Below are 21,902 nucleotides of genomic sequence, written 5' to 3'. Positions count from 1 at the left end.
GTACGTAGTAACTTATTACCAATTAGTTTTATCAGCCCGACATTCGAGAACTGAGGCAAGGGCTAATAGGCAAGATTTCTGCTATGCTCCATTCGTATAGACCTAACTAGAAGGCTGTCTCAGGGGCTCACAACCTGTAACTTATGACCTATTAGTTTTACCAGCCTATATTTCGGGAATGAGGCAAGGGCTATTATGCAAGGTGGCTGCTATACTGTATTATCATGGACCGAAATGTCCGACTCGTTGGCTGAACGGTCAGCGTACTGCCTTCGGTTCAGAGGGTCCCGGGTTCGATTCCCGGCCTGGTCGGGGATTTTAACCTTAATTGGTTAATTCCGATGGCACAGGGGCTGGGTGTATGTGTTGTCTTCATCATCATTTCATCCTCATCACGACGACGCGCAGGTCGCCTACGGGTGTCATATAGAAAGACCTGCATCTGGCGAGCTGAACCCGTCCTGGGATATCCCGGCACTAAAAGCCATACGACATTACATTATGGACCGAAATCTAGATATTTGCCTCAGGGGATTACAATTTGTAATCTATGACCTATTAGTTTTATCAGCTTGACTTTCGAGAACTGAGGCAAGTGCTACTATGCAAGATCGCTGATATACTCTATTCTGCCTCAGGGGCTCACAAACTGAAACTTATGACCTATTAGTATTACCAACCTAACTTTCGGGAAATGAGGCAAGGACTACTATGCAAGATGGCTGCTGGATGCCCTTCCTAACATCAGTCTCTTAACATAGCCGGTACGGTAAAAAAATGTTTCAGACACAATGATTGGAAATTTAATTATATATAAATTTATTTGGACAACTAATTACATATTTGCGAATTAAATTTAAGGAGTTCCCCTAAACTACCATTTCACTCATTCATTCATGCATTCATTCATTCGTTGTATCATTATAGACTGTTATACCTTTCAGCGTTCAGTCTGCAAGCCTCTGTGAATTTACTAAACGTCGCCACAATCCTCCATTTGCAACTAATGCTGTGGCCTCATTTAGCTCTATACCTCTTATCTTCAAATCGTTAGAAAATGAGTCTAACCATCGTCGTCTTGTTCTACCTCTACATCTCTTACCCTCCATAACAGAATATATTTTTCTCCTAGATAACCTATCCTCCTCCGTGTGAATAAAATTATTTATGGTCTGGATTGAAGCGACGTATTCTCCGATTTCACATACAGATTTTCAATAAATTTTCTTCAGCCGTTTTCTCGTGATGCACGTACAGACAAACAGACAGACATACATACATACAGACAGACAGACAGAAATTACGGAAAATTTTTAAGTGTATTCCTTGTTACTGTGGACACGTCCGATGCAGAAATACCAATCTTTTTTAAAATCTGAGCAATGTACAGACAAACCTCTCATTTTAAATGATAATAAAAAACAGACTTATGTCTTTATTACAAAATTTAAAATCCTGGCTGAATTTCTAATCCTCACTCATAAAGACAGTGTTCCTACGAACGGTTGATCGGTTGATGAAAATGTTCGCCACAGTTTCAAGATTCCATTTATTTTTTTATATTTATTATGGACATGCATGATTGCGTTGTCGCTCAATTTTCCTTGCGTCATGGTACTGCGCAGGTAAGTTTTTAATCTTGTCAGGGCGGAAAAAAGAACGTTCTGATGTACGTGTAAAAAAAAGGATATATACCTAACTTGTGATAGAGAAGAAAGTAAACAAAAACTTCTTAGCGGGCAACTCAGCACACCTCCAACCCCACCGTTGGTAATGAACGGGACGAAAAATGCCTTGGTATTGTTAGGGTTACGAACTATGAGGAAAAATTAAATTCCCCTTTTTTAGTTCTTTCTGTTATTACTATGCACCCCCACGAAAGTTCTGGAGGGTGATCGAGCATTGCAGCATCCCGGGAGTGTTCGCTCGTGCTTTGGAGGCTGATCGTCTGTGACATCAACACGAGGTATAAGTAATTTTTCTACATCACAGTACCATATCAAGTCCCACTAACGTTGGCTGTCACTGTATTGTGCGATCTGTTGCTAGAGGGAAGAATCTTTCAACACTGTGAGTTCCAGTCCATTCTTTGATGTTTCTTAGCTATGGTAGTCGCCTCCTCCCGACAACACTTCCATCCTGTATTTTGCCTTGTAAAATCCATTGTAAGATCAGTCCGACTCAATAGCTGAATGGTCAGCGTTGAGGCCTTCGGTTCAGAGTGTCCCAGGTTCGACTCCTGGCCGTGTCTGGGATTTTAATCGCGTCTTATTAATTCTTCTGGCTGGGGGACTGTATGTTTGTCTTTGTCCCAACACTTTCTTCTTCATACAAATACAGCACACCACACTGCCTACCACAACAGAAACACTCAATAGTGATTACACCCTTCCACATGTGGTTGGCGACAGGAAGGGCATCTGGCCGTGAAACAGGGCCAAATCCACATGTACAACACAGTTCGTACCCAAGACTCCCAGGTGTGGGAAATGCGGTAGAAGAAGAAGACGAACCCATTGTCAGATCCGGTAACGGTCATTGCTGAGGATGTGGCCAATTTAAGAAATCTTACGGCGCTTTACTGTTCAAATGAGTTCCTGACTCGCTCTTGCCCTTCTGAGTACTCGGTTCGTTAGTCGAGCAACCCACGGAATCCTGAGCATACTCCGGTCGGTCAACGGAACTATCAGATTTCCTCTGTTAAAGATATGACAAGTCAGCCTCTGTAGTGTAGTGGTTACTGTGATTAGCTGCCAACCCCAGAGTCCCGGGTTCGAGTCCCTGCTCCGCCATTAAATTTGAAATGTGGTACGAGGGCTGGAACGAGGTCGACTCAGTCTCGGGAAGTCAACTGTGTAGAGGGGTTTAGAGGGGAGTCGATTCTGGCCTCAGCCATCCTCGAAGTGGATTTCCGTGGTTTCTCACTTCTCCTCCAGGCAAATGCGGCGATGGTTCCTAACTTAAGGCCTTGGCCGCTTCCTTCCCTCTTCGTTGTTTCTCCCTTCCGATCTTCCCATCCCTCCCAAAAGGCACTTGTTCAGCATAGCAGGTGAGGCCGCTTGGACGCAGTACTGTTCCTCCTTTCCATTTGTACTTCCCCGACCCAAAGTCTCACGATCCTGGACACTGTCTTTGAGGCGGCAGAGGTGGGATCCCTCGCTGAGTCCGAGGGAAAAACCCTTTCTAAGAGAAAAGGCGGCCAGCCGTAGAGCTAACTACTCTACCCCACCAAGCTCCGGGGTTACGGATAGTCGGAGCATTTACCTTCCACTCCTCCAAGGAACTTCATTGCCTGTACGGAGATGACTTTATTTTCTTTTTTTAACTTCGCACTAACTCTCGAAGACTTTCGGCGACGCAAATATAGGAGAGGGCTAAGAGTGGAAAGGTAGTGGCCGTGACTTTAATATTAAAGGTACATCCCCAGCATTTGCCTGGTATGTAAATGGGAAACCACAGAAAACCATCTTCAGGACTGCCGACGATTGGATTTGAACACACCATCTCCAGAATGCAAGCTCACAGTCACGCGACCCTATCCGTTCAGCCAACTCTTTCAGTCCGAAGAAAGTTAAATAATGTACTGTATTGATGGTGACTATTATTTCAGGAGACCAAACATCGAATACATTCGCCGCTGGAACTTACGTGCGTGGCCTTCGATTGTAATGAGCATTGCTAACCAAATCTCAGGATACTTTATTGCGATGAATTTTAACTGAAATCATAAGGCAAACCCTAAGACATTGCCTTAACTACTATATGTAATGTAAGCAATAATGCAACGTTGACGTAACTGCACAAGTATCTTAACAAATTCAACCCAGCTGATAAACGGAAACGGGTTCCCCGTGGCCGATTTTTAAAACTTGTAACAGATTACTTATCTGAAGTCGTAATGTCTGCAATATCCATTCATGAGTAGTTCAGGAAAAGGTATAAAGGAAAAGGACAGGGTTCGGTCAGCTACTAGTAAGAAGGAGCGCCCTCACCATTCACTGTCAGCTGGAGGCGCTACTCTCCTATAGCCTAAGTAAAACATATTTATTACCAAGTAACCAAACCCCTCTCTTGGCAACGTAATACGTAAATATATAGTGTGCATCAATTATAGAGCTTCGCCTAGAAACTTCCTCTCCAGAATTTCAGCTCATCGCCTGTCAGTGCCGTTTGTTTTCTCAGTAGGTAAGTGTCAGTCATCTCCTAATTGTGCAGTGGTGTGTATGTTTAGTTGCGTGATTTATTGTCAGATATCTCAGAAGCACAGATTATATCTAACCTTCTATAATAATTAAAGGAAATATGTGCGTGTCTCTGTGTACGCGATGCCTAGCACAGAGGTCTTAAATTTTTAACATATTCAGATGGAACCGGGTCCAAATTAATGCACCTCGAAGCCGGAAAAGGTGTGTTGAAATATGATAATCCACCTGCTGTCACCAAGATTAAATTAAAATATTCGCTGTCACTAGGTAACGTATGCAAAGTAGGTAATACAAGTCAAAGAGTCTATGGTGTAGGAAGCCATTTTTGGGCCTCGAAACGAGGAGCCATTTTCAGTACGTAATATCCGGAACTGTTTATCTGTGTATAATTGTGCGATGCCCAGCCAAATCTACGGCACGCAGAAATCTACATTTTTTACGTAGTCGTATTCTTAGATCTTTATCCAGGTAAATACCTGCTTTCATTAAATGTTTATTTTAATTTTATCGTTTTAATTACTTACTAGTGGAGCTGTGCTCCTCCACAGCATTCGTTATAAATAGGTCAGATAACACGTCTTGAAGCCTCCGTGGCTCAGACGGCAGCGCGTCGGCCTCTCACCGCTTGATACCGTGCTTCAAATCCCGGTCACTCCATGTGAGATTTGTGCTGAACAAAGCGGAGGCGGGATAGGTTTTTCTCCGGGTACTCCGGTTTTCCCTGTCATCTTTCATTCCAGCAACACTCTCCATTCTCATTTCATAGCATCTATCAGTCATTAATAAATCACCTTGGGAGTGGCGACCCCATCGTACTAATAGCCTATATATGATTCATTCATTTCATTCCTGACCCGGTCAATGATTGGAAAACAGGTTGTAGGTTTTAATTTTCAACTCGTCTTGAAATGCCTGTCGTAGTCTTATTATTCTGCCTGCCCTCTTCAATGGTTTTATGAACATTTAACACGAAGCTCGTTATGGTATGCCGCAGTTCGCAGTCAGAATTCATCCGTTCTGACGTCAACATGCCGCATGTTTGGCAAAAATCCATCCTTATATTCGCTTTCTTATGATACAGTTCTTGATGTAAAGCTTGGTATTGTGTCGTAGAAGGCAATGGTATTTTTAATGGCAGTTCCTCTATATAGAACGGTTTTCTTGCGAGCTCATAGGTTAATTTCGAAGGAGCGTTTTTGCCAGGCAGACTACTTTTTTAAGAAACATGGCATTCACTCTTTCTTATGTGACTAGGTTATCCTTCGATAGGTGTTTCCAGATAATGATGGTGTCTGTTAGTATGTAGATGTTTTTCTCTTAGCACCATGTAAGTTATTAGGAGCGCTCTGCCATCTGTTGAATATATTGCGAAGCAGCGGAAAAATAGAGAATCAAAGAGTATCTAGCAGGGAATAGTATTCTTCCGAGATCATAGGAAGGTGTATACTCCGTGGCTTGACAAGTAGTAATCAAACATGCCTGCTTGCAATCACATTACTAAGGATGGAAATCACATATCAGAATATTAATGAAAGTGTTAGTCACTTAGCAACCTGCTAAGTACAAAATGTATTATGGGTTAGAATAATCTTTCACCTGCGAATATTGAAGTGATCATTTAATGATCATTCAAAGTTGGCTGAACTTAAGAGACCTATCAGTGTCCCATGATTCACCGACAGGTAATTCCGGAGAGAAAAAAATAAAAATGAAGCAAGTCGGTTCAGTAGAACGGACGGACAGATTTGCCACAACTATTTTTAGTAAATTTTATTATATAGATTTCATATTTATCTAATATTCATTTCATTCACTTAAAATTTCACGAATTACGAAGATTTCTCTATATCAGCAATAAAACGTGAACCATACTTTCTTCTAACTCAATCTTATATTTTTATTTAGAGGAAACAGATAAATTAGACAATAATAAACAAGGAATAGTAATACATACAGTAGAACCAAGAAATGTCGAAACTCCATTACTCGAATTTTCAGTTTTTCGAAGTAACATAAATTTATCGGTAGTTTATCTTATTGTTCGCTTGTATTTATTTCTCTATTAATCGAAATTCGGTTACACGAATTTCACTATTTCTCGAAGCAAGCATTTTCTCCTTTGAAGCAAAATATATTTTGTAACTCGAAAGCAACTAGCAAAAAAAAAAAGTGATGCTGTAAAAGAGTATTCGTTTGTATGTTTTTAATACCATTAAAATAGTGTATTCAGTGTAAGCCCGTAGATACATATGATTTAATTATGTGCTATTCATGCTCAAAAATGGCATTCTCTATAGCTCGAAATTTCTATAACACAAAACAAAATTTAGCTCCCAAATTGATTCCAGATATCGAGGTTCCACTGTATATCAGTGAAGGTGCCATTTTAAGTCCGTGGCATAGGAAGTCATTTTCATTCAGTCCGTGATATATTCCACGGAAGTGTATTTTTTGCTAGTGGCTGTACGTCGCACCTGCACAGTTCGGTCTTATGGCGACGATGGGTTAGGAAAGGCCTAGGAGTTGGAAGGAAGCGTCCGTGGCCTCAATTAAAGTACAGCCCCAGCATTTTCCTGGTGTGAAAATGTGAAACCACGGAAAACCATTTTCAGGACTGCTGGCAGTGGGATTCGCATCCATTATCTCCCGGATGCAAGCTCACAGCCGCGCGTCCCTAACCGAACCAACTCACCCGGTACGGAAGTGTTTATCTGTGTGTAAGTGTGCGAAGTCCAGCCAAATCTACGGTACGAACTGATCTGAAATTTTTGTCATATGTGGGGACAAGCATTTCACCGATCACGCATGGCTGTATCAATGTTCAATTCTTGCTACAAGAAATGAAGCTGTCGACGTCATCAACAAGCAACTTTTAAAAGAATTACCCGGTGATCTACAAATTTTCAAGTGTATCGACATGTTTAATACAGATGAGGCTGCCGACTACACGACAGAGTTTTTCAACAACTTGAAATCACCTGGAGTACCCTCGAACATCTTGGAGCGGACGACTTGGCACCGATTATCCTTCTCAGAAATGTGAATCCTCCTTCCCTCTGCATCGGAACGTGACTCTCAATCAAGAAACTGATGTCGAATATTATTGAGGCCACCATCATGATCGGACATAGCGCGAGCGAAGTAGAATTCATTCCTCGGATTCAAATCATTCTTTCGGATAAACCGTCTTAATTTAGACGTCTGCAGTTTACCCTTTGTTTGAGTTTCGTTATGAGCATCAACAAGGTACAAGGACAATCGCTTTAAGTTATTGGACTCCATCTACAGAAACGGTTCTTCTCCCATTGCCAACTGGACGTGGGCTGTTCAAGAGTTGGAAAGCCAAACACTCTATACATCTTAGCTTCCTCCCACCGGGCGAGTTGACCGTGCGTTTACGGGCGCGCAGATGTGAGCTCGCATCCGGGAGATAGTGGGTTCGAATCCCACTGTCGGCAGCCCTGAAAATGGTGTTCCGTGGTTTCCCATTTTCACACCAGGCACCGACACAGATGGGTCTTATGGCGACGATGGGACAGGAAAGGCCTAGGAATGGGAAGGAAGCGGCCGTGGCCTTAATTAAGGTACAGCCCCAGCATTTTTCTGGTGTGAAAATGGGAAACCAAGGAAAACCAACTTCAGGGCTGCCGACAGTGTAGTTCGAACCCACTATCTTCCGGATGCGAGCTCACAGCTGCACGCTCCTAAACGCACGGCCAACTCGCCTGGTCATGGTATCTTAAACATCGAAAGTAACAATATTATTAAAAATAAAATACTGTATTTCATGTAATTTGCCAAAAAACTATGTCTGTTAATAAGTAGCCTATATTTATATTTTGCTTTTAAATAAATGATTTTAAATGGTTAAGGTTTGAAATAATAAACGCGGTGAAGGTGCGGTCATGCTAGTTAAATAAACAAATACATGCATACATAAATAAATAAATAAATAAATAAATAAATAAATAAATAAATATGGAAAGGAAGGAAGATAAGTATTATATATCAAAAGAAAATTTGGTAGTGTTTTAACGTTACACTAACACAGATTTCCAGCGACGTTAGTATGAAAAGTTCTAGGATTGGAAAGATTCCAGATGTAGCCCTAACTGCGGGACAGTCCCGACATTTGCCTGTAATGAAAATTTGAAAACACGGAAAATCATCTTCATGGTTCCTGAATGCAAACTCATAACAACATGACCCGTGAAGCTTAGCCAGCTCACTCGGCATCAAAAGAATATCGTCCATGAAACGGCAATGTGTCATATACCACAATCGTACAGTTTTGCAAGAGACCCCCCCCCCACAAAAACAGGATTTCGATAGTCCACACTAAATAATTATGAAAGAATTACGTCGATTAGTCTGGGTATTATATCGATTAGTCTGGACGTTTCGTGTAGTAGTTAGTGTGATTAGATACCACCTCGGGGGCCTGGGTTTGATTCCCGATTCTGCCACGAAATTGGAAAAGGTGGTACCTGAACTGGAACGAGGTCCACTCAGCCTCGGGAAGTCATCTTAGTAGAGGAGGTTCGATTCCCAACTACGCCATCCTCGAAGTGGTTTTCTGTGATTTCCCAATTCTTCACCAGGCAAATGCCAGGATGGTGCCTCATTCATGACTACGGCCGCTTCCCTCATTCTTTCTTGTCTATCCCTTCCAATCTTCCCATCCGTTACACGGCCCGTCATGTTCAGCATAGAAGGTGAGGTAGGTTGGATGGGGTACTGGTTCTCCTCCCCAGTTGTATCCCAGACCAAACATCTCACGCTCCAGGAAACATCCTTGAGAAGGTGGAGGTGGTGTACTATTTTAACCACTTACCTGCCTTCCTCCCATTCTTAAATTGCTGGCAGAACCGGAAATCAAACCCGGGCCTCCGAGGACGACAGTTAATATTGATAACCGTTACGCTAGGGAAGCGGACATTTTACTGGTGATTTCACCACTTTACGCCGGTGTGGTTATAGTTGGCAGTCTTCATACAAATTACATTGCTCAGTATTTCCATTTCGACTGTACCTGAATATGTCACGTCTGCTAACTTCCTCAGCCCTGGTCTTGGAATATGACACCCATAAAAATGCATACAATTGGCAATATCAGATATTTACTGGTGTGTTCAATCTTTGCCTTTACTCTGTTTACATTTGCCCCGCGACTTTTATTTAAGTGTGCAAAGGCTACAGACAATACTTAGTGAAATAATCCATTTGACCTCATGAAGGAATTTTATTATTATTATTATTATTATTATTATTATTATTATTATTATTATTATTATTATTATTATTATTATTATTATTATTGCTTCTTTTGTGGTCTTAATGTATTTGCTGGTGTGATGGATTGGCCTGTTCCTCAATTTTTATTCCATTGTGCTGTGGTCTGAATTACATTCTATCTGCGTGTGCCTCATTTCCAGAAACATTTGTATGATCCTCCGTCCGTTTTTGATAGCATGGTCTAGCAGAGCATTACCTAAAATATTGTTTCTCTCTCGTTGGAAAGAAAGTACGTTAATAACGCCATTTACAACGCCTGGTGCGTATGCATGCCCACTTAACGTTGTGTTGGAAAAGTTGCCGACGTAACTCCAAGCCATTCTAGTGCAGGAACACCTGTGTTTATGTTCATGTTTTCTCTATGTTAATAGGATATAAGTACTTTCCAGTATTATCAATGACTTTTTGCCATTTTTTGGGCATCTTAAAAAAATCAGTTTCCCAAAACGTTGCAGATTCTTGTTGTATGAACCATTTGATGGTACTTCTGAAGTCCTCCACCAAAGCAAGGCGTTTACCATTCAGATAATTCTTCAGAGATACAAATACTGTACTGAGTTTATGGGGCAGCCACACATCACAACGAAGGCTATAACTAAGCCTATTCACATTTTCCTCACATTACGGAACGATTTATTCAGCACTTTGAGCTATTTCTCCCGCTATCACCCTTGTCTTACTTTCAATCAACTCCTTGAGTCTTTCTTCGTCTGTAACAATAAGGTCTTTCGGTGTGATATTTGATGGAGCGATATCAGGGCAGAAGGGCGGGTGAGCTAACACTTCCCAGCCAAAACACTAAAACTTCTGACGAGTCGCAATAGACACGTGTGGTCTCACGCTGTCATGATGGAACACCACCACTGTTTGTTAATTATGGCTGTCTCTCTTCAATGGTTTCTTTCACATGTTCGAGCTGTGAACAATATATCTCTTAATTGATGCTCTGACCATTAGGAAGCAATTTGTAATAGAAAATGTCTTTTCAATCCCACCAAATGCACCACTTTTCTAAAATGGAGGTCGGAATTAGCAAATGTGAGTGGAGGTTCACCTTTTGTTCACTATGACCTTTTCTGCTTGCAATGTTGTCATAAATGGTCCACTTCTCATCACCCGTCTCCAGAAATGGATCATATTCATTTCGCCTTAGTAACGAGTCACAAATGGGCACGCGCTGTACCCCATTCAGTTTACTGAGTTTATGGGGCACCCATACATCGCAACGAATGCTGTAACCACACCTATTCACGTATTTCCTCACATTACGGCACGATATCTCAGCAAATGAGCTATTTCTCCCGCTGTCACCCTTGACTTACTTTCAATCAACTCCCTGAGTCTTTCCTCGACTGTAACAATGAGATCTTTCGGTGCGAGGTTTGAACTTTAAGGAAAGAATTCCAGATCGAAACCTAAAAAACATTTCTGACATGTCCGATCGGTTAACGCATCCTCATCGTAAACACCACAAATCTTCTTCCGAGTTTGTGAAACTGTTTTGCCCTTGCGATAATTAAAGAGCATAATGTTTCTGATATGCTCATTTAAACTTTCCATGTATATAAACACTATCGTAACTGCAGAAGATGCTAACTAGTTCACTGGCCGTCAGATATACACTTAAGCCCAGATGCACCATTCTCGGTAAATATCAAGCGTTACGAAGTCGTGGTAAAACTCTTACCGTGTTTTTGTCATTAACCCGTTGCATCATTCCTAATCCTTGGTAGCGAAACCGCGGTTTCTTGTCACTCGCTTTTCTCGCCCTTATTCGCCTCGGAAGCAATACACAGTAGTATTCAGAAAACAGTGAAAACTTCAACAATCACTTGTCTTTAATTTATCTAGAAGGCAGTGATATTTTCGAGAGCCATGTGTTCCTAATTTGTCCATTTCTCAGTTGTTTATGTTTTGTCTGGGACCGTCAGCTACTTTTTTTTTTATTTCTAGGACGAATATTATTCAAAATATTTGACATTTGTTAAAAAACTATAATCATTTTCTCCGTGTCACATCATTGTAGTCATTTTACCATACCTTCTATTACAGCCTTTTACTTTTGAGACTAATTTCGTTTCGTTAGGTTAGTTTAGGTTAGGTTATCAGTATCAGCCGCTATGCAAAAGGAAGAGCGAACGAGAGCGCTTAGTCGCCGAAAATGTATAACATTTATTGTGCCTTTACTGATTCAGCCTTTTTCCTCCCTGAATGTATTTTTTTATTTAACAGTACATAACACCGAACGAGTGTCTGCGAGGTTTGGGTTACCCATCCGTCAGCTTGCATTCGGGAAATAGTGGGTTCGAACTCCACTATCGACCGCCCTGAACAAGGTCTTCTGTGATTTCCCATTTTCACACCAAGCAAATGCTGGGGCAGTATCCTAGTCAAGGTCACGCTCAATTACTTCCCACTCCTATCCCTTTCGTTCCCACCGTTGCCGTAAGGTCTATCTGTGTCGGTGCGACGCAAAGCAAATAGTAAAAACAAGAAAAATAATGTGCATACATATATCAATAACTCTATTAAATTAAAAATACTCTTTCAAACAAACACAGGTGCTGCAAATTACTGTAGTAATCCGGCACTGCAATGATGTATTATTATTATTATTATTATTATTATTATTATTATTATTATTATTATTATTATTATTATTATTATTATTATTATTATTATTATTATTATTATTATTATTATTATTATTATTATTTTCCCACGAGGTCATTGACCCCTAGTAGTTCATCTTTGGGTTCGTGACCCCTAGTAGTGTACCTATGGGAGTTCGTACCCAGGTTCATTGACCTCTCGGTAAGGACGCGGATTAACGTCATAACCTTGCAAATTCACAGACTCCACTGGAGGGTCAGGGAATGATCTGGGGTGCTTTTGACTCCTAGGTGTGGTCATGACGTCATACCCGTACGTACGAGGGCAATGCTAACCTCACCTGCCAATCTGGATTGTTTCTGACCGCTAGGTGAGGTCATGACGTAATACCCTTACATACGAGGGCAATCATAACCTCAAAGGCCACTTTGGAGGAGCCGAATCGGACGGGTCCCCCTTGGAGGAGCCGAATTGACCGGACGCCCTTGAAGGAGCCACAAATCGGTCAGCTGACATGAAAATGAGGTTAAGACGTCATTATGATGTGTTAAACTACCTTGCGCACGAAGGCTAACCTAACCTCACACAGGCTCTCCGTGGAGGAGTCCAATCGATTAGGTGACTGGAAATTGAGGTTATGACGCCCTAATGACGTATTAACGTAACCTCGCTACGAGGAACGCTAACCTAATCACAGACAGGCTATTTACGGGCTCCCCTTGGAGGAGCCGAACTAGGGAGGTGACTTGTAGGTGTGGTTAACACGTGTGTTAATCTAACCTTGGGCACGAACGGTAACCTAACCTTGCACAGGCTCTTTGCCGTCTCTATTTGGGGGAGTGACGAAGCTGTGACGTAATAAACGCGGGTGATTTAAAAATGCATGCTTATCTTTACATAACCGAACGCGCAGGCCTTCTCCTGACAGAGCTGTGACAGCATGGGCGATTTCAAATGCGGACTGCTGGCTAAGGGTGCAAGACGTTATAACCTAACGTGTGTTCATTCCTTGTCCCGATTCTCCATCTGCAAAGATGGATTTTTTTAATAACCGGATGCACTTCCCTGACGTCAACCTCATCAGGGAAGATAATAAGATGAAATGAATGACATGATATATTATAGTAGGAAGGGAGAGGGTAAACCCGGTAGTGACACACAGCGTTCTCCTGTCGAACAGCATCGAGAGGTCTGCTCAAGGCTTTACGTCTCCATCCGTCGGACAAATCAAAATCAACTGCAATATATGCCTTCACTCTATATGAGCACGGCGGAGAGTACTCGAATTTAATCGAGGTGTTTTGGCACATAATCTAGTAATTAGACATTATACACCACCGCCTTACAATTCCAGGCTGAGTGATTCAAACGGTTGAGAGCTTATCTTTTGCCGCAAACTATGCCGGTTCAATCCTGGCTCACGTGTGAGGAGGGGTGGGAGGCAGGCATATCAGCCCACTCTCGTGGAGTCTTCGTGAGTTACTCCAAACAAATATCCCGCTATAGACAAAACAGTGTACTCTTACGACAATTTTCGTGTGTTACTGTAAACAAATGACTATCAGATCCTGGTAGAGATATGTCAGTACACTCTCCTCGTGAGTTACTGTAAACAAAAGACTATCAGATGCCGCAAGAGACAGAACAGTGCACTCTAGCCGCGACTTCGTGAGTTACTGTAAACAAATGACTATTAGAGACCGCTAGAAACGTAATAGGGGGCTAACAGCTAATGCGCATGTGCAGATGTACATCACCTTGAGGTACACTCTGACGGCGAGTTCGCAAGTTACTTTAAAACGGATTACTCACCCACTCCGTTAGCTGTGGGAGAAAGTCGGATTGCGTGGGGGGCGGGGGCGTAATCTATCTAAAGAAATGACAAGGAGTTCTCAATCCTTCGGATAGGTGTCTCATGCATGTATGGATGAGGGATCACATAGGCACTAATTTTAAACTTTTATATACATGTGTTTAGAAGCAAGAGGATACTGTGCGGTCGACAAGAACATCAAAAGTTTCTTATCGTTGGACTGAACTGCTACCTAGATTCGTGTCTACCTACAACGATACACCTCATCGCACTATCGGCACAAAGCCACGTCTTGTTATCAAGAACACAGCACGCTTAGATGCTACTCATCTTGTACTCAAAACGGCTGATCCGCGCCGCCATCGCATTAAAAAAGGTGATTTCGTTCGCATCAGCAAAAACAAGTCTATCTTTGCAAAAGCGTACACACACAACTGGAGCACAGAAATTTTGAAATCAGGTGTTTTAAGCTTACTAATCCAGTTATGTATTTTCTTCGCGATCTTTCAGGACAGCCTATTGAAGGTAGATTCTACATCGAAGAACTGCAGAAAACAAGATATCCTGATCATTATTTAATCGAATGGGTTATTCGTCATTGTGGAAATAAACTGTATGTCAAATGGCTTGGTTTTAATAACAACTCCAATTCACGGATCAATAAAGGGGATGCACTATAAAACTTGAATTTCTTATTCTAGAACCTCAACCCCTCATTTCTTCTACTGCATAAGACAAGTTTAAACTTGCAAGTCAACATTATTACTACTAGTTAACTTAGGACATGGTATAGGATAGGATTAACATTAAAAAATCAAACACCTGCATTATATTTCACAAATCGTATTTTTCTTTCTTCCTTCTTTTTTTCTTCCTTCAAGTAAATCAGTTCTGTACTTTCATGCATAGATTAGTCCTGCTGTCTTCGCTGTTTAATGCCAACACTCCGTAACAGTTTTCTTTTCATTGTACCGGAAACGACAAGTGCTGCTATCTTCTCAGCAACTGAGCATTAGGTGACGTCACACGCTGCATAGTTTTACGATACAGATTTTCGTAAGCTACACATCTTAGTTCAGGTTGGTATTGACGATAAGCAATGGCATGCTCTTTGCAGGCAGCATCTAACATATTAATACCAGGATCAACGCGTGCCAAGCGGACCTCAAGTCGAGTTCTAGGACACATTACATGTAACTAGGAAGATGATGCTCAAGAGGAAGAAGATCAATCTCCTTATTGATTAGTCCATGTCCAGCATGCTTCCTCACCTTTCTCCCAGCACGTTTCTTTACCTTTTTCTACTACAGCTTGCTTACTCTTTTCGTAGCCATGATAGGTGTTTATAAGCGAAGTCAATTCGTTAGTTTTAGTTCCGTGATATAGTTTAGCGAGTTGACATGTACGATACGGTCTCACTGAAGGTCTCTTAGTTAAACTCACTTGTTCGTGATGTAAACTACACATTTGAAGCTCTGTTAAAACAGGATCTTATGTCCAATCAAGAGGCACCTCATCCCGGATCTTCTTTACAGCATTCGCAGCTACATTGACCAAAAATGCATTTTGTAATGCATTCATCACGTCTTCAGTAAAAGTGTTCAGTTCCTTTTTGCAAGCATAACACTTTATGATTGCCTTTTCAACTGACTACACTTATTATCAGATAGAAATGACATGATGTCATCACTCTGCAAATGTTTCTTTTACACTGTCGCCATTTCGACACTCTAATTTACATATGTTGTTCACCTCCCGGCATTCACTGTGACACAACCAATTAAATAGCATGCACACATGGCGTGAAGACTGTTTAATTGTTTATCCACTATGCTCCTTGAAGAAAGATTTAAATGATTGACATCCTAATTCACACATGTCGATAATTTCACTTGCTGATGGTAGATACTAACGCAACCATTCCTTACTTTTAAAAGTCTTTAAAAACAAAAGATCTGCTCTTCGCAAAAGAGCGTTCATAGTCGTAGATAGAAAGTGGAAAGGTATTCCTTTCTCTTCCCCCTGCAGAGCTATTTTTTTCTAACCATTGTGTCTTCTTTTTGTCTTTATCTGTTTACAAACAGTAAGGTAAAGGTGTGCTAAATACTAAACTGACTAATTTAGATGCCCACAGCACAGTGCAATCCAACACAGCCACCTCTTTGAACATAAATTTGTTCCCGTTCACTTTAAAGACTAGTACATCAACTGTTAATGCTCATGTCATGATGGAAGAATGCGCTCTACTCCCTATCACAGTATCTTAGAAACTAAACAAAATATTCTCACTTATAGCATATACGCGTATAAAGGCTTGAGTTTACTAGAGAGTGACATTGATAGCAAGTCTAAACATGCATAACAAGGTCGACGTGATAGCTGCATATTAAAACAGGCTGACCTTAGTATGACACATGTTCAGTCCCGCTATTATTATTATTATTATTATTATTATTATTATTATTATTATTATTATTATTATTATTATTATTATTATTATTATTATTACAGAACTATACATAAAATATGTACAATGTGTTTGATTCGCAACTCTTTTACAGAATTTGAAAAGTGGTACAAGGCCTGAAACGGAGTCAACTCTGGCGCAGGTGCTCAACTAAGTAGATATGCGTTTTAGGAGGAGGAGGGGGTGAGGAGGAGGATAAGGAGGAAGTCTAAGTCTATTAGGAGGAAGATGAGGAGGTAGTTATACGCTACTAGTTCTATTATACAGAGGATGAATTCTCTCTGTTAGGAGGAGGATATTCTGATAGATAACATAAGGAAGTAAAAGGAAATACGTAGTATAAAGAGCGTTAACCCTCCGTTAAACGGGTGCTCTGTTGTAACACCATTGCACGCGAGCGGACTGACAGTCCGCGATCGTTTGTAAGCTTCCATTCCTTTCATTTCAATTCTTCTTCCAAGAATTCCTTATTTCTCCCTTTAGTCAATCTGTCTTACATGGTAATTAATTTATTTTGATTTTATTTATATTTATAAATGTATATATAATCTACATTTACAAGAACATTTCAGTCCTTTAGGATAAATTAGAAGTTATGAACCGCAAATCACAGGACTTACCAAAACTAATTCTAAATTAACAATAATTGGTTATTAATTTACTTCTTAGAATGAAATTGTAATCGTTACATTCTATTAATTGATTTATATCGCACGGAAGAAGTCTCGACGTCGTGATGTTCTTGTCATGGTGTAAGTGCATTTAATTTCATCAATCTTATCAACGCCCGACTTCGTGTCATTATAGAAGGTAATCATTGAGGGTTTTGGTCCATCTGAATCGTCATCAATAGAATGGTCTTCATGGAAAGCAGATAGAACCACTACAACTTTGTCTTTCCTTGACTTGTATGACACAAGGGTATATATATCGATTTGTGCATGTTACGATTTCTTGTAACATTTCGTCGGTAAAGAACAATTGCAGAGCTTCAACTAGCGTCTCAGTATTCATGGCAACTATTACTACTCCAGGCAAGTGTTTTGTAATATTATGTTCAGGTTGCCTGTCCCTTCTATTGCAGGCCGATGATTCCACTGGGTCCCGTCAATTCCAACATACATTTCATGCTGCTCACTTTCAGTCACGTCCTCTTCACCCGTGGACTCTTTGCTCTCAGAATTATGAACACTATCGTTTACGACGTCCCGATCACTGTCATCACTTGCACCAACTTCGTCGTCCAACGACTGCTCGATTGGATCCATAACTCTCGGAATAAATCGCACCAACTCCTTGGAAATAAGACGCAAAATAATTATTCATAGCACATTTTGTAATATCGTGTTTATCCCACTGTAAATAATCACACGTATAAAATATATAAAAATGAGCCCACTACTAGACTTGTAGGTAATAAAAGTATATAATTTTATAATAAATAGTAAAGGAAGAATAGATGACTTACAAAAAGAGTGAGTAAGATTAACAACTCACCAATACACGCCTGCGGACTCAGACTCCGCAAGTCTGCAGTTGACAATATAAACTTCTGTAACGGACAGGTCGGCGATTACTCAGACATTCTCACGCAGTCATGGCTTTTGTATTGTTGCAGAAGGAAGCTACAAGAAGGCAGCCCGTTCTGCCTTGCATTTTCGTCCTATAATACCAAAGAATAATAAAGGTTACTTGTAACATGCTATATCTTGCATAAGAAAGATAGATTTCAAAGGAAATGCGTTAACACACGAGTTCTACTTTTAACAGAGTGTCAGTTGTTATTCTACTACTTCAGCGGAATAATGCTTGACACAACCGTTGTTCGTCTCTTAACACGCTCTTGTCCAACTTTCCTTAGTCATGTCTTGTTCTTTTCGATGTCGACCGCGCAGTATCCCCTTGCTTCTAAACACATACATAAACATACATAAAACAGTTTGAAATTAACCCCTACGTCATCCATCATACGGCACCTATCCGAAGGATGGAGAACTGCTTGTCATTTCTTTAGATAGATAGAAGCCCCTCATTTCTACTTTCTCCCACGGCTAACAGAGAGCGTGAGTAATCCGTTTTACAGTAACTTGCAAACTCACCGTCAGAATGTATCTCAAGCTGATGTACATGGGCACATTCGCAATAGCTATTCGCCCCCTGTTATGTCACTAGCGGGATCTAATAGTGATTTGTTTAAAGTAACTCACGAGTTCGCGGCTAGGGAGCACCGATATATCTTTAGCAGGATCTGATATTCATCTGTTTACAGTAACTCACGAAGACACCATGAGAGGGCACTGATATGTCTTCTCTCCCCCCTACACAGCTGAGCCAGGATCGATCCTGCAAAGTTTGCGACGAAAGGCCAGCGTCTCGAGCGTCTGAGCCACTCAGCCGGGCAGGGCTAGGGAGGTGGTGGTATATAATTTCTAATTACGAGATTGTGTACCAAAAAAGCCACGATTAAGTTGCAGACCTCTTCGCAGTGCTCATATGGAGTGAGGGCATATAACGCTGTTGATGGTGATTTGTCCATCGGATGGAGACGTAAAGCCTTCAGCAGACCTCTCGATGCTATTCGACAGAAGAAGGCTATGTGTCACTACCGGGTTTTACCCTCTCCCTTCCTACTATTATATATCATGTCATGCATTTAATCTTACTATCTTCCCTTTTGAGGTTGACGTCAGGAATGGCATCCGGTTAATAAAAATGCATCTTGAAAGATGAAGAACGGTGACAAGGAATGGACACACATTAGGTTATAACGTCATGTACCCTTAGCCAGCAGTCCGCATTTGAAATCACCCGCGCTGTGATGTCACAGCTCTATCAGTAGAAGGCCTGCGTGATTGCTTATGTAAAGATAAGCATGCATTTTAAATCGCCCGCGCTTATTACGTCACAGCTCCCTCACTCCTCCAAGTGAAGACGGCAAAGGTAAGCTTAGTTTACCGTTCGTGGCTAAGGTTAGGTTAACACACGTGTTAACCACACCTACAATTCAACTCGCTAGTTCGGCTTCCCCAAGGGGAACCAGAAGATAGCCTGTCTGACGTTATGTTAGCGTTCCTCGTAGCAAGGTTAGGTTAACACGTCATCAGGGCGTCATAACCTCGACTACAAGTCACCTTATTGATTGGACTCCACCAAGGGGAGCCTGTGTGAGGTTAGGTTAGCTTTTGTGCGCAAGGTTAGGTTAAGACGTCATAATGACGTCTTAACCTCATCTGATGGCCAGCTAACCGATTCGTGGCTCCTCCAAGGGCGCCCGATCAACTCGGCTCCTCCAATCGGGGCCCGTCCAATTCGGCTCCTCGAAAGGGGCCCGTGATGTTAGCATTGCTCTCGTACGTAAGGGTATGACGTCATGAATACACCTAGCGGTCAAAAGCCCTCCAGATTGAACGGTGAGATTAGCGTTGCCCTGGTACTTATGGGCATGACGTCATAACCTCACCTAGGGGTCAAAAGCCCACCAGATCATTCCCTGACCAATTACGCCCCTCCAATGAAGTCAGTGAGGTTAGGCTTGCTCTCGTACGTTTTTCCGCGTCTTAACCTCACCGAGAGGTCATTGAACCCGGGTATGAACACCCTTAGGTACACTCCTAGGGGTCAAGAACCCCATAAGTACACTATTAGGGGGCAATGACCTCGTGGGAAAATGCTGACTCAGCAGCCATTGTTTTAGAACTTACTTTGTCTTTGTATTATTATTATTATTTATTATTATTAGTCTATTATTATTATTATTATTATTATTATTATTATTATTATTATTATTATTATTATTATTATTATTATTTCGTGTAGCTATTTTTAGCCGAGTGCAGCCCTTGTAAGGCAGACCTCTGATAAGGGTGGGCGTTATCTGCCGTGTGTAGGTAAGTGCGTGTTATTGTGGTGGAGGATAGTGTTTTGTGTGGTGTGTGAGTTGCAGGGATGTTGGGGACACCACAAACAACCAGCGCACGGGTCTTTGGAATTAACCAATGAAGGTTAAAATCCCCGACCCGGCCGGGAATCGAACGTGGGACCTTCTGAACCGAAGGCCAGTACGCTGACCATTCAGCCAACGAGTCGGACATTATTATTATTATTATTATTATTATTATTATTATTATTATTATTATTATTATTATTATTATTATTATTAAGCTATTCGTAAATTCGCCACGGACAAAAAAGGCTTTATCTATCTATCTACCTGTCGGTATATCTATACCGAGCAAGTGGCCATGTGGTTTTAGTCACGGAGCTGCTAGCTTGAATTCGGGAGATAGTGAGTTCGAATGCCACTGTCATAGGCCTAAAGATGGTTTTCCGTAGGTTCCCATTTTCACATCAGGTAATTGTTGGGACTGTACATTAATTAAGGGCACGGCCGGTTCCTTTCCACTCCTAGCCCTTTCCTATGCCATCGTCGCCATAAGACCTATCTGTATCGGTGCGACGTAAAGCAAATTGTGAAACTATCTATCTTTGTGAGTTAGTTTAAACATTCGTCATGCTTTGGTCAGTATGAGAACTGCTGAGGTCTCAGTCAGAGGCCAGTGATTATGTCACACATCTTTTACGACCTACTGCTGACCAAGACCAAATCGTTCCAAGGATAAGGTAGTATAACGTGTGACCTGACTCTTCCATGGCGTAAACCATAAAATAGGCAATATAAACCTTGTTGATGTCTGAAGAGCGCCTTCCACATATTCCTTATCATACTTTAAGTGGGTTTGCCTGACTTGCTCTAATGTAAAAAGTATCTGCTCACAGACTACAGCAGTAATCGCGTGAAAGTTCATTCTTTGTATATTACTAGGTGATTCTTCTTTGTTTACAAAGAACTACCAGGTCATAATAATCGAATGGCCTCAGCTACCGTGTGCAGACATTTCAATTTGACGCCATTTGGCCGTCCGCTCGTCATTTTCGACGTTCCGTTTTACTCTAGGCCTACTAGATGGCAGACCGAGTAAACGGAAACTCTCTTGGGCTGAGATTTAATGAATTTTGTCGACTAAACTCCAAATGTGTCACCAGAGATCTTTTACATGCCGACATCGTACGACATGGAGTGTCGAATGGACTTCATACCGCCCTTCAAAAATCCTACTACCTCTGCCGGGTTTGAACCCACTGTCTTGGGATCCAGAGGCCGACACTCTACCACCAAGTATCCAGAAACGTTCGTGCCGTATTTTTCAATGAGAAATAAGGGCTCGGTAATTTTTTGCAAATGCATTTTAATCAGCAAAATCAGCAAATCAGCAACTTTTCAATTACACATTCCCATCGGGATAGAAGCTTATAAATCCCGCGTTTGTGAATGTTCTTGTCCATAGGAGCAAAAACAATTCAGTGAATAAATAAAACATGCTAAAACAGGGCAAAAAGCGGCCTGTTGGACACCGGTGGGACTCGGAGATAACTAGCCAACAGAACAGGCATGCCAAGGTCATCGTAGCTCAGTTGAAATCCGGTTTTTATGTATTATATGCCTTTGCTG

The 21,902-nt window shown here is 41.4% G+C and overlaps 1 protein-coding gene across 1 annotated transcript in view; it reads left to right on the top strand.

Annotated features, from left to right (window-relative positions):
- The first annotated feature begins 3,983 nt into the window (after positions 1 to 3,983).
- LOC136877726 (juvenile hormone esterase) overlaps positions 3,984 to 21,902 on the top strand; it is a 101,101-nt gene continuing 83,182 nt past the window's right edge. Inside the window, exon 1 of the mRNA XM_067151936.2 lies at positions 3,984 to 4,185. The gene's annotated coding sequence lies outside the window, so the exon portion shown is untranslated. The remainder of the gene's footprint in view (positions 4,186 to 21,902) is intronic.

The sequence above is a fragment of the Anabrus simplex genome, chromosome 7, assembly GCF_040414725.1.
Source record: "Anabrus simplex isolate iqAnaSimp1 chromosome 7, ASM4041472v1, whole genome shotgun sequence".
Classification (NCBI taxonomy): domain Eukaryota; kingdom Metazoa; phylum Arthropoda; class Insecta; order Orthoptera; family Tettigoniidae; genus Anabrus; species Anabrus simplex.
This window is presented reverse-complemented; position numbering and strand designations above follow the sequence as displayed.